Source organism: Galleria mellonella, unplaced genomic scaffold (assembly GCF_026898425.1).
Source record: "Galleria mellonella isolate WM207_F2 unplaced genomic scaffold, CSIRO_AGI_GalMel_v1 utg571, whole genome shotgun sequence".
NCBI lineage: Eukaryota > Metazoa > Arthropoda > Insecta > Lepidoptera > Pyralidae > Galleria > Galleria mellonella.
Window position 1 is genome coordinate 902,213 of NW_026442121.1, and position 13,219 is coordinate 915,431.

At 35.9% G+C, this 13,219-nt stretch overlaps 1 protein-coding gene across 3 annotated transcripts in view; it reads left to right on the forward strand.

Moving 5' to 3' along the window:
* The first annotated feature begins 3,173 nt into the window (after nucleotides 1-3,173).
* Nucleotides 3,174-13,219, forward strand: part of LOC113516369 (uncharacterized) — a 34,387-nt gene continuing 24,341 nt past the window's right edge. The window contains exon 1 of one of the 3 annotated variants that reach the window (XM_052899433.1): nucleotides 3,174-3,593. The gene's annotated coding sequence lies outside the window, so the exon portion shown is untranslated. Of the gene's footprint in view, nucleotides 3,594-9,836; nucleotides 9,991-13,219 lie in introns of those variants that run through there. The other 2 variants (XM_052899439.1, XM_052899438.1) reach the window with 2 other exon arrangements.

Consider the following 13,219-nt stretch of genomic DNA (forward strand, 5'->3'; position numbering starts at 1 on the left):
ATGATGGAAGTATTAAAGGATTCGGGGCTAGATTTCAGGGATAGAAGAATAATCTACGAACTGTATAAATATCAAGAAACTGTAATAGAGATAGGAGAGGAGAAAGGAAAAGCAAAAATTCGTCAAGGAGTAAGACAGGGTTGTCCATTATCACCACTCATATTTAACATATTTATAGAGACAGCTATAAGAAAAATTTCAGAACATACAGATAAGGGTGTCCAATTCAATGGAAAAGTAATTAAATTCATTAGATTCGCCGATGACATAGCAGCAATAGCAGAAACACGTAAAGATTTAGAAACATTATTAAATTTTATGGATAAAATTTTTAAGGAAATGTCACTCAAAATTAACACAAATAAAACCAAAATACTCAGTACTTCTAAAAAGCCAATTGAACTGCAAACCCAAAGTCAAATTAAGATAAATAATATACCTATTCAAAATGTTAGGAACTTTAAGTACTTGGGAAGTATAATCACAGAAGACGCTAGGTGCACACTGGATATTAAAACTAGAATAACAGTCACAAAACAGGCCTATGACAAGAAAAAACATATACTTACATCAAAAATATCCAAAATAATCCTTAAGAAATTTATAAAAACTTATATTTGGAGCATAGCATTATATGGGTGTGAAACATGGACAATGACGCAGAAGGAAAGAAAGATGCTTGAGGCATGCGAAATGTGGACATGGAGGAGAATGGAAAGGATAAGCTGGGCGGAAAAACTAACGAACGAGGAAGTCCTGAAAAAAAGTAAACGAGAGGAGGGCGTTGATTGAAATAATAAAGAGTAGAAGAGGCAAAATGCTGGGCAGGTGGCCCAGCATTTTGCCTCTTCTACGACATGACGATTTTTTTAAGAGCATAGTAGAAGGAAAGATAGAGGGCAAAAGAGGAAGAGGAAGACCGAGGATTAACTACATGGGACAGATAAAGGAAACACTAGGCGTCATGTCATATAGGGAGATAAAGGATATGGCCTGGGATAGAGCTGGCTGGAGGAAGATGCATGGATTGGTTGCACCGACAAGAGGAAACTCTTAAATGAAAATGAATGAACCATCGATGAATCATATATAATTTATTACAATAATAGGTATTATATAATAACACACAAGTATTTCTTGGTACACAAACTGAGCGCTTGTTTGCGGGAAACCCAACAACAAATAACACGGGATAAATTAGTGCATCGAGAGCCATTTGCGGTTAGAGAAGTTTGTTTCTAAATCAACTGGGACGAGTTTAAGTCCGCTTTTACATTTTCTATTACACTCTCTATAATTGTCTATTATACTAAAAAGGATTTCAACAATAGATCATTTTATTATTTAATGAAATACTGATCTCTTAAATAAAATCTAACAGACGTATTGGCCATTTCACCACGGAACCTTGGAAATTGCGTAATCAGAACTAAGTATGTACATATAAATTGTCATTACGTAGCGTCTTAGCCTCGTCTCGTCGTCCTAGCACACATAATATAGTACTGTACGGACTGAGAGACGAGTAATAAATTAAACCTATAGTGCCTACAAGCCTGTGTCTCTACATAAAATATTTTTTATTGTGTCGGTCTTGTAGAAATATAGACTATATTAATAAGTTATGTGTATTAGCACGTGTCGCGTAATAACTATTAAACTAGAAGACACTCGTTAACCGTATGGTTATAGTAATTTAGTACTACTGTAGCAATTTAGTCTAAACGTTTAATTAATTAATTAAAATAATTACTTTTAATTTATTATAAACAATGGATTTTACTATAATTTTGTACAAAGTCGTTTGTTTAGGCTCCTCTGTCCCATTCGTGTTTCTACCGTAAAGCAGTTGTTTGCATGACTGTGTTTCGGTTTGAAGGGCATATGGCAGTGAATTTACAGGGTACAGAGGAATAACACTTGAGTCCTCAGGAATAATAACGCATGGGAGGTATCATGGACGAAACAGTATACTCTGTTGTATCCATGGTACTGCTATAGGAGACGGTTACATCTTTCCATCCGGTAGGCCGTCAGCTTGTTGTTATTTTACGTTGCATAAAATAAATAAATAGGTAATTAAGTTATAAAAAATAATACACTCACGGCTGTAATCCTTGACGGGGTAATGACAAGGTATCTTAGTTTTAGATATTATAAAATATTTTTAGCGTGAGCTGATAAATATCTCATTCTAGGGGATAATACAAAATGTTTTGTTTTTCCTTATATTTAAATGAGCGTGAATGATGAGTTAATGATCTGAATACGGATTGTAATGGCAAATATTACTACGAGCGTGTCAGACTGCGAGCAATCTACGTGGGGCACTTCCTTCCGCGAGACCTCGCGGAACAGGTCGCCGCGGAGGTCGGCCGGTGGTCAGCCCGCGCCACCATTGTGCCGCCACTGTGCCACTTTAGCCGCTCTTTTACTAGGTTAGGTATTTTTTAGCTTCTCTAGAAATTTGCTAACTAATGTGACATTTGCCATTCCTATACGCATCTGCCCAAGTTTTTGTCCTCTCAAAAATCTCCATATAAAATAAGAATTTGAAATAATTTTATAGGTATGCAACTTGGAAAATGCTAGTCCTCTCCTATAGACTATAGACATTAAAAGTACCATTTATTTATTTATTTTATACAAAAATCCACAGCTCTTAAAAACACAACTTACATGCTAAGTCTCTTAATTAATACGGCCAATAGCGGATTTTATTTATGCGAACGCGAATTATAATTTCAAAACGAGGCAGACGAGTTAGAGTGGGTGTATGCAAGTAATATAAGTGTATGTATGAAAGAAACCATGTATAAAAATGAGTGTCCATAAAATCAGGTTATACATACATACAATACATAAAATAATTAAAATACATGTTGCTACAGTTCAGATATGGACAGCAATGATTAAGAATACAATTTCATGGTAACCAATTGTAAAAAGGTATAAATGACCATGGATAGATTGTGACGCCTATGGTGTCTCACATACGGCCTCATTTTTGTTCTGTGTGAATATCAACGATATATATTTCTTCATTCCCTTTATTTAACCCTTATTTCCAAATGCAAATGCACGGTGTTCACATGTGTCAGTGTAGCCGCTTGTGCGGTAGTGTTTAGCCAGCGAGTCGATAGCCGAGGTGGTAACACCACTTACTAGTCCAGTCCAGTCCATTCGTCAGCGCCGGTAGTCAGTGCCATGCGGTCACCGTCGCGGGCCGCACGCTCTATCAACGCACGTCAGTTAGAGCCCCTCGGGCTGAACTGATACGAGCGTTTACAAACAAACATACAAATACACGTTTCGTGTTACGACGCATCGGAAATTCAAGTGGAATCGTGTTTCAGTAAAATCCCTATTGGGAGTTGAACACGGTCTCATAATAGAAATAACCCTATCTCGACTTGTAAAGCTTTGAAAGCTGTCTGTCGGATAGAGTTATCAGATACGTCTACAGTTGAAGCCCCGCATCGGCGCTGATCGCGAGGACGGCACGAGGGGCCGCAGTGGTGACCCGCGGCTGCCCGAGCCCGCGCTGGTGGTACGTGGTAGTAGCGCCGCGCCACCCACCGACCACTGCTCCAGTCAGTATCGATTTTCCTTACAGCTATTTTAATAAAAGCTTGATAGCTGCTGTTAATGGACTTTTCATTATGATAAACTAATAACCGATTTGCGATTAGTGTTTACATACATCAAAATATAGCAATAACAATTAAATGTAAATTAGTAAGACTGCAAATTGCTGCAGAAAAATATACCTAATGGAAAATTGTTATAATTACCCAAGTGTAAGTCATATTAGCGTACTAATTTTTGGTTATTGTAAATATGGAGCGATAGTTTATATCCGTGATTTCATTCGCGTGAAATACAAAGCCTATTCCTTTTCCATCATAAATATAACGTGTATGGTAAATTTAGCATAGCATAATTTGCAATGCATAACAATCGTTTGAGCGACAATGGTATCAAGATGTGAGAAACAAACAAACACTTCCACATTTCATAATATTTGTAAACATCATTATTAGTTAGCAATCTCTGCATATAAAAGAATGCACTGTACCATATGCATTATGACCCGTATCTAGGAACTAGGTACATATTTAAACGCACTTATGTTTAATTTAACATTATTTTCCATCACCTCACGTGACTTTATAATTTACCTTAAAAAAATAAAATTTCGAATCTATTTTAGTGACTGAAATTGATTATTTATATAAATTTAATAACTTATTCGTTTCATACATTTAATAAACTTTTAAACATTATAGTCAAATTATATGAAATCTTTATAATTACTGTAATTAATCTTTCTGAAAATCCCTTGTTCCGAAATTTACATGATAAAAATTACAAAAGAAAATTTTTAAATTGCACCAATTAAATGACCCAATATTCTAGATAGAGAACAAAGCAGGGAGATGGAGACAGTTGTGCCACAGGGTGAGCTGACAGTATTATCATAAATAGTGTTACGGCGACCTGTTTATTCGAAGGAGCTTCGGTTTAACGACGGGCAATTAAGTGAGGCACCACTTTACAGAATTTACTTGCCTTTTTAGAACCAATTAATTCAGGCAATTCCATTAGGTACATAATACAGCTGCGTAACTCGCTTTCAAGGGTAAAATGTAAATACGCTTTTGTGCGAGCCGATGCGGTAAAAGGTAAGTGTATTAGTTCTTACTTGTGTGTTGGCAATAATCTGTAGTTGGTACGCCCCCCCCCCCCTCCACCACTACGCCACCCCCTCACCCGTCGAGCTACCAACCTCTGTGGACGCCTACCAACCAACCGCCTATCTTAGACTGGAAAGAATGGAAAGTCTGTTCACTGTTCCTGCAAAAGTTTTGAATTTATATGAATCGTTCTCTATACTTAGATAATTAAATATAAATAAACATCTTTCACACAACATTATTACACTATACTAGTTATAATCTGTGACTTTGCCCGTATCAAGTATTTTTGCCTGTTCTCATCAGGTTTTAGTAAATATTGACTCACCGATGTTGTAAGAACGTATATTCATATGAACTATCGGGATTTAACGCGATGAGCTTTATATATTTTGCTTTTTTTTCTTTTTTTGTTTTGTTGCTTTTTTATTTTCATTCTTTTATCTCTTTTACTGTGTATTATGTGTATGTTTTTATTGTAATTTGTGTGCTGTAAGTAATGTAAATAAATTATCTATCTATCTATTTAAAAAGTTTTGCAGGTAAATAGTACGTACTATTAATTATTGATATATGTTAATGAATAAATAAGCAACGAAGAAGCAGGTATGTACCTACATACTTGCTTCTTTATTGCTTATTTATTCGTTTCGTCGTGGATTGCACCACGTCGTGGTCACGAGTTCACGACACAACTAACATTAACTACCATATTATAATGGTGTTCTCTATAAAATGTCATATCTCTCTTATATTATTATACTTATCTCTCTAATAAATATTATAGAAGTCATATAGTGTGATAAAATGTGTACTTTACTATAAAATAAAAATATAAGTTTAGTACAATATTACTTAACCAAAGATCCATATATCGTTATATGTATTATTTTCTTTTCTCAAACATTCAGTTGGAGATTTTGCGAAGTTCTGATTTTGGTTTAATTTATTAGGAAATATAATGTAATTTGAGGGCAAAAGATTTTTTTTTTTGCAGTTTTACTGCGTAATATATTTAAATCTAGTATAATATCATGGTGAGAATGTTTTTTTCTAATACGTAAGTTTGCAAAAGTTCAATTATTATTTTATATTTTGATTTCTGGTTTAATTTTTGAAATATAATTGTATATTAAGATTTTTTTCTTTATTTGAGATTCTCTGTCTGGACACTCAAAAAGATACTTTTGTCTCAATTATTATTTTATATTTTATTTTTTGCGTTACTTTTATCAAATATATCACACATATTATTTATACTTTACCGCATAACCGCATAATGGTGAATTTTTTATCTCTCAGTTCTTTATATTTGTATTTCTGAACAATTGTTAATTACTTATCTCTAATAATATTATAAAAAGAAAAGATTTGATTGTTTGCTTGTTTGTTGTTTACGGATAAATTCACACACTACTCGAACGATTTTTAAAAATTCTTTCACCTACAGAGCGATGCATTATCAACAAGTAATATAGGCTAAATATTGTTAAAAAAAACATTAAAAACTTTACGAAAAATACAATATTGTAACCCAAAGTGTCAAAAATTTGCTTGTTAAATCTAATATAAAATACTAATTTATCTTTCTATCTAACTACCCGTGCGAAGCAGGGGTAAATCGCTAGTATTAAATAATAGCACTTTATATATACCTCAAGTTTGACCAAAAAATAAAAATATTTAGAACTTTTTGATGAAGTAAGTTTAAGAAATTATAAATCTTAGGACATAAATGTAAGTCTACAAAATTTATATTTCTTGTATTCCTATATTATTTATAACTATTAGAAATAAATGTGTAGACATCGTATGGAGGTCGTTGAAAATATGGACGAATCGATTTCAACCACGAATGGCTGTAATATTGAAAACTGTCCCTTTATATACAGCTCGTGTTAGTAATAAATGAGTAATGAGATCGACTAGTTCTATTTATGTCGAATCCTCACACCGATTAGAAGTATCCATATCCGGGATACAAATAGTAGAGTTAAAAATATCATTTTAATGTAGTCATAAATTGTACTACTGCGGTTTATTTATTCGGTGGAGGATTTAACAATCTAAACATAAATTTATCCTTGTCATGATGCTATATTCACCATACTTACATATCCATTCTAAGTTTATACCTAATTATTCTAAAACAATGTCTTGTAACACAAGTTTAAGTAATTGAATGTCACGAGCCCCTGATAGTAAGTCACTTGAGTGCCTGCACTATACATTATAATGCCTCGCAACTGGACCTAGCTACAAGTGCTACAACTTTCAAGGTTTAAATATCGAATGGGCAACGTTCCCAGCGGTCTCGTAAAGCGTTCACGTCAATACGTGGATTTGAATTGACGTCACCTCGCCGTTTATATATACATACATTGTAAAATATTAATGCATCTTAAAATAAATGCAACGAAATGCACAATAATGGACCTGATTAATAAATCTGAGGAAAATTCGATCCGCTGATAAGGTGCAAACTTCACAATAGATGCACATACCTGGGTAATTGTGACTGTTCAGAGGACTAACTTTAGATTCTGCGTTAAACAATTAATCATTCAAGCTGAAAAGTAGACCTAACGAGCCGTGAAGTAGTTGGAGGCACTAGCTTAGCCCCCTACTCTTTACTCTTTATGAAAACCAAAAGCTTTCCATCTATGCGGTAAATATATAGATAGGATCACTGACCTGATTTCATACTCACTTGCCATCCCTTCACTACGATTTTATCGTACATCACCTTTTTGCCCGCTACTTTGTACGAGTGGATTTCCGTAGTAGGAGCACCAGTAAAAAAGACATTTGATTGTCAATTGTCATATGTCATAAATATACCAGATTTTAAGTTAGAACTTCAGGAACACAACTGTAGAACACGAACAAACTGCATCCAATTTGGTGCAGTAGCTTTTGCACACCAGAACAACATGGAACATACAGACAGACAGACAGACAAATAGGCACGATATTTCTAAAAAATATTGTTTTTGCATCAATGGAGATCTTAATAAGCATTAAGATCTCTCATATATTTTTTTAACATCTCCCATGTACAGACCTTCCTTACCCGTGGGTGGCGTAAAAGGTGACTAAGACTGAAGGACGGGCAGCAACGTCCCTCTTAAAACATCACCAAAGCCAAAATGCGGTTGCCAACAGTCCTGCCAAGCGTAGCAACTGACGAAACCCCCCTTATAGGGGAGGTTATGTTCAGCAGTGGGCAGTAATGACTGATACAACAACTAGATGATTTGAGTTTCTTCAGAGACTATATAATTTAAAACAATGCGTGGTATGTAAAGCAATTTGATAAAGTGATATATACGAATACGCTACTGCAATTGTTTGTAATTAAAATTTTACTATGATATCTGCACCTAATTAGAAAAAAAAAAACTACTATAGAATTAGGTCGCGATCGTTACGAAAGCTCGAAATGATGTCATAGTCTTCCGTGACTTCGCTAATATAGCATCAGGAACATATTCGTAATGTATACAATTTGTACAACTTGCTCTAATATTTACGCATTTAATTAGTAAACATCGGCTTGTAATTAACTGACCGACTTTTCATAAATTCGTGAACTTAAATATAAATAAATATTATATATATATAAATGCATACAAACTAGAGTTTTAGTATCGATGTATAATTTTTCATATTCTCGCGATGAGACGTACACTCGTAATACAATATCAAAATAGCACATTGCTAGCAATATACTGTCAGGTCGACCTCCACGTGGTCCCCCCTGAAAACCATCATTCCAGGTATATCCATCACGATGAGCTAAGCGACTTGCCTATTCATTCTCACCTATCACTCCTCACTAATGCCCCGCCAGCGTATACCGTTAGCGCAAACAGGGCTACCATTCCATTATCATTTGTCAAAAAAAATATCAAAACAGCGCAGTGTTTATTATCTATCGCCGCGATAATACTCACACTAACCGGTAAATTATTAGAGTGTAATGTATATATACTTATCTACATTATCATAATAATAAGTATGATATGGTAGTAGTGATGACAGTGCCCATACTGTTCGTAATATAGAGAATTCCATTTATTTATCCACATCGAAATCTCTTCTCTTATCTATATGACTTTCCAATGTCGACTTCAACAACTACCGAAAACAAACACGGACCGTGACGCCGCGATGCTCGGCAAAATGGCTTCCAGCTGTATGGATATTTTACACAACTTCAGTTTTACAATTTACAGAATACTATGTTATTTTTACATTTTCTAAAATATGGACCTCGAAGCATTGAATTCATGCCAATTTTTATAAAAGAAATAAGACGTTCAATAAATTATTTGTTGTTTTTTTTTTAATATGGGCCCTCGTACGTGAGATTTTGAATAATTAAATTAATATGACATGTGGATGTATTTTGCTTTATTTATTATTTCACTGAAATACCTGTCTGTCACGCCTGTCTCCCATTAAGGTAGGCAAAATCAATGGAACCCCAAATACTTCGATTCAAACAAACCTCTTTCGCTTCTTCCACATTTATCAATCTTTTCATACACGCTCGCCGGTTACGGGTACTTTTAATTTGGCCCTTTTTCAGCACGTCGCCTATATGGTTGACATACGTCCCTACGGACATCTCCATTCATTTTTGCTCGATAAATGTCTTTCGTAATTCTTTCATCCAAATCTTATTTCATGAAATGGCCAAACCAACGCAACCTTTTTTTTCGATTTTTGTCACTACATCGTCTTTCAGTCCACACTTCTCTCTAATAAGAATAATAAAATAGAATAAGAGAATAGAATGTGAAGTTGTGTTATTGGAGATATATTTATCACACATACACACGAGATGTGTGTGTGATAAATGTGTCTGTATGTAATCTTAATCCTCGATACTGTTAAGGTACAGGTGTGCGCACTGCATGTTTGCACTGTGCTGTAATCTGCAGCACTCATGGACACGAAGTGAGTCACCCTGGCCGTTAGCTTCATTAGGCTATTACGTTATATTATTATCTTGTCATTATCATTCCTTACATCCTTCTAATTACGTTGCTTCCATGTAACTGTATGTATTATTTATATAGTTCAGTCAATATGCGAACCATACAACTACAACATATTGTATTGTACTGTTGACTTTGGTGGGTACATCGCGTTCTATTTCATTCGTTAAGATGTTATATATTTCTATATTACTTTTTATTTAAGCAAATTATAGAAGTGCTAAAAGTGTTGACACATCGCGTATCAAATAGCTGTAGTCACAGCTGGCAGTGCGTTCATCTCCAGGGTAAGTCACAATATTTTGGTAAATGTGTTTCTGGGTTCGATTCTATGGTGACCTGTCTGCTCTCCACTGGGCTGGGCTCATGAGTGCTCCGGATTGTGTCCCAGATGTTTCTTCGTTCAATTTTCCATTTAAAGGAAATAGGAATTAGAATATTCTAATACGGGAGCATTTAGGTTACGGTTTTATTTATATGAATATAAACGTGTCGAGAAGTTTTTGTGTGGTTTAAATGAAAAAAATATTATTATTTTTATTTTTAAAAGCGGAATATAATAAGTATGAAATCAAATTACAGTTTGTAAAAATGATTGAATTTGAATGACAAAAATATATATTGACAGATTCGAACATGATACATCAAAAATCGTTACCCTCGCATATTCTTTAAATATAGATATAAATAATAAATCTATAAAATTTGTGGGCCATGCTCGCATGTGCTCCTATCAGATTCCTCATCGCGTACTATACATATTGAGCTTTCAGACTTCTTTTTTTCAAGGGTCACTGTAGCTTATGGACGCCTGCAACACTAGGGGTATCACGTTCTGAAGAACATAGCTCATTGCTAAATGAGCTGTCATATCTTACATAAGGAGTGTTGCTTGTTCTAAATTATTTAGTACCATCCAGCGTCCTACTGGCCAAGAAATCTTATTCTGCCGATCTCGAAATAGTAATGTAGGGCAGTACATTACAAATAATATCTGTAGTAGTAGTAATAGTATCCTAATTACCTATTTGTTTGTTGTATGCACTGTTATGTCGATTTAAAGGCATTCTAAAATATGTAAAGTTGAAAAAAATAGGCCGACTCTGCGGGCGCTGCGGGCGCCGCGGGCAAGTAACGGGCGCTCCCGTTGTATGAGGAACTGTTTATTAATCGCTTCACCCACACACACCACTCCACCACCGGTACTCTCACGGTCGCACAATGGACAACATAACGCCGCGGGGGGAACTAACTAGATCATTGGAATCAGCCCGCGGAATAATAAAATTAAATAGTATCCATTTATATGGATTTTTTATGGATGGTAATGCAAGGGTAACCCCACCTGCGTTATCGGTATACACTGGCGAGGCACCAGTGAGGGATGATAGGTGAGGATGCAAATACAAGGTCAGTTAGTCCATCATGATGTATGTGATGTAATACACTTGGAATTCAGCACGATAGTTCCCAGGGGGGGACCACGTGGAGGTCGACCTGACTGAAAACATTGCTAGTAATGCGACTGGTAGTTTGCATTACTAACAATCCCTCCCCCACGGACTTGGCTAGTTAGGAAACGATTTAGATGATTATTTTTAATAAACTTGAATTCTGTTAGTATGTGCGTTGGGCACTCTGTATTTAAGCTTGTTTGTAATTCTTGTCCTCGTAGACCAGCAGTTATGAATAAAAACGAATGAGGTACCTAGCTAATTAATTAGTTCAGACGACGAGACGTTGTCGCCCCTGTCATGCTACAACTACAACTGTTGTACGCTATTTGCCTAGACGGCGTTAACAGCGATGACGTGCAAAGAACGGCGAGATGTTTGAGTGTACTTACAACTATAATACATACAATATATATATATATAAACATACATATAAGTAAATATAAGATCCCAGCTGGTAGAATGTCTTACAGTGTAAATTGTAAAAATAATAATAGTAAATATACGGACTAGCTGATGCCACTCAATAGACCGACTGGACTAGTCCACCTTCATACCTACACCCAAAGTCCACTTAACCTCTACCTGCTCTGAAACAAATTAACGCTGATCGGACTAGACCGCTATCAAAAAGTTAGACGTTGAAATTCAAGTGCACTAGTTCAGCCATATTGGTGGCAAGTTATAGTGTTTCCAAGCGTATTATCGTGTTAGCTGTTAAATATAACTATAAATATAGCTAAAATATCCAAATCAACCACACATATATACACCCCAACCATCACAACACAAACTTTTTTCAAACCCGTTTCCTTACCAAACCTCCACTCCTTATTACCTAAATCCATAACGAGACTTCACCTCAACCCCAAACCCCAAACACGGCAGAAGGGGGGTCAAAAACGAAAATAAAAATAATAGACCCGGCAAAAATATAAAAAGAAAAAAATTTCTATTATTTAATGTAAGCGTCTTTTAAATTGATTACAGCGACATCTATCGGTAAATTATAATAATCAGAATTCCATCGCCGTCTAAATAGAAATCTACGCCATCTATCGGCGGATAGCTACATCAAGTTTTTTTTTATACAACTTAAAATGGCAAACAAGCTGACGGCCCACCTGATGAAAAGTGGTCGCCTATTGACATGAGCAGTACTATGGACATAACAGAGTATACTGTTTCGCCCATGATACCCCCCACGCGTTGCCATTCCTGAAGACTCAGATGTTGTTCCTCTGTACCTTGTAAATTCAAGCCATATCCCACCCTTCAAACCGAAACACAGCTAGCAAACACAACTGCTTTACGGTTGAAACACGAATGGGACAGAGGTACCCAAGCAAACGACTTTTGTACAAAGTCTCCCTCTGGTTAAGGTCTCAAGTTATTAGGTTATAGATTCACAGACTTACGCATTCGTGTAGCCTATTGCAATTAATCCTTGGCACCTGCTCTGCCGCCAGTATTACCAGTCTACGCTGATCAAGTAACTGATATTAGTTCCTTCACCAACCTGTTGACAGAGCTCTCTAAGTGCATTATCCACGCTGTAGCAGAGGGGAAGACCGTAACAAAGGCATATAAACTTATCATAATAACCGCTGCCGAAGAAATCCAGAAGTCAGCCAGAAATCTCGTTGATATTCAGGAACTCGGAGTGGTACATTTTCAATCAACAGTAGAGAGCCGCTGCCACCTTAAGGCCGAGTAAATTATTGAGGGAGTTCATCAGGAACTTAATAAATTCAAACAGGAGCTTATCACTTCTTCTATTGCCCCTCAATCCCACCCCACTACCTCTTATGCAATAGTGGTCTCCAAACCGAAATTCGTCCTTAACCCCAAAGTTAAAACCAATCCAGCTGTAATCATCAGCTCCACTAAGGAGGATATCCAATCTTACGAGGTTGCAAGTAAGTGAAGAGAGAATATCTCCTTTTGTCAGCTTGGTTACACCCCGTGTAAGGTTCAGCCCATCTCCAGGGACCGAATAAGGGTCGAATTTGACGATCCGCAGCAGTGTAGAGAGACCGTTGAAAGAACCAAATCCATAGGT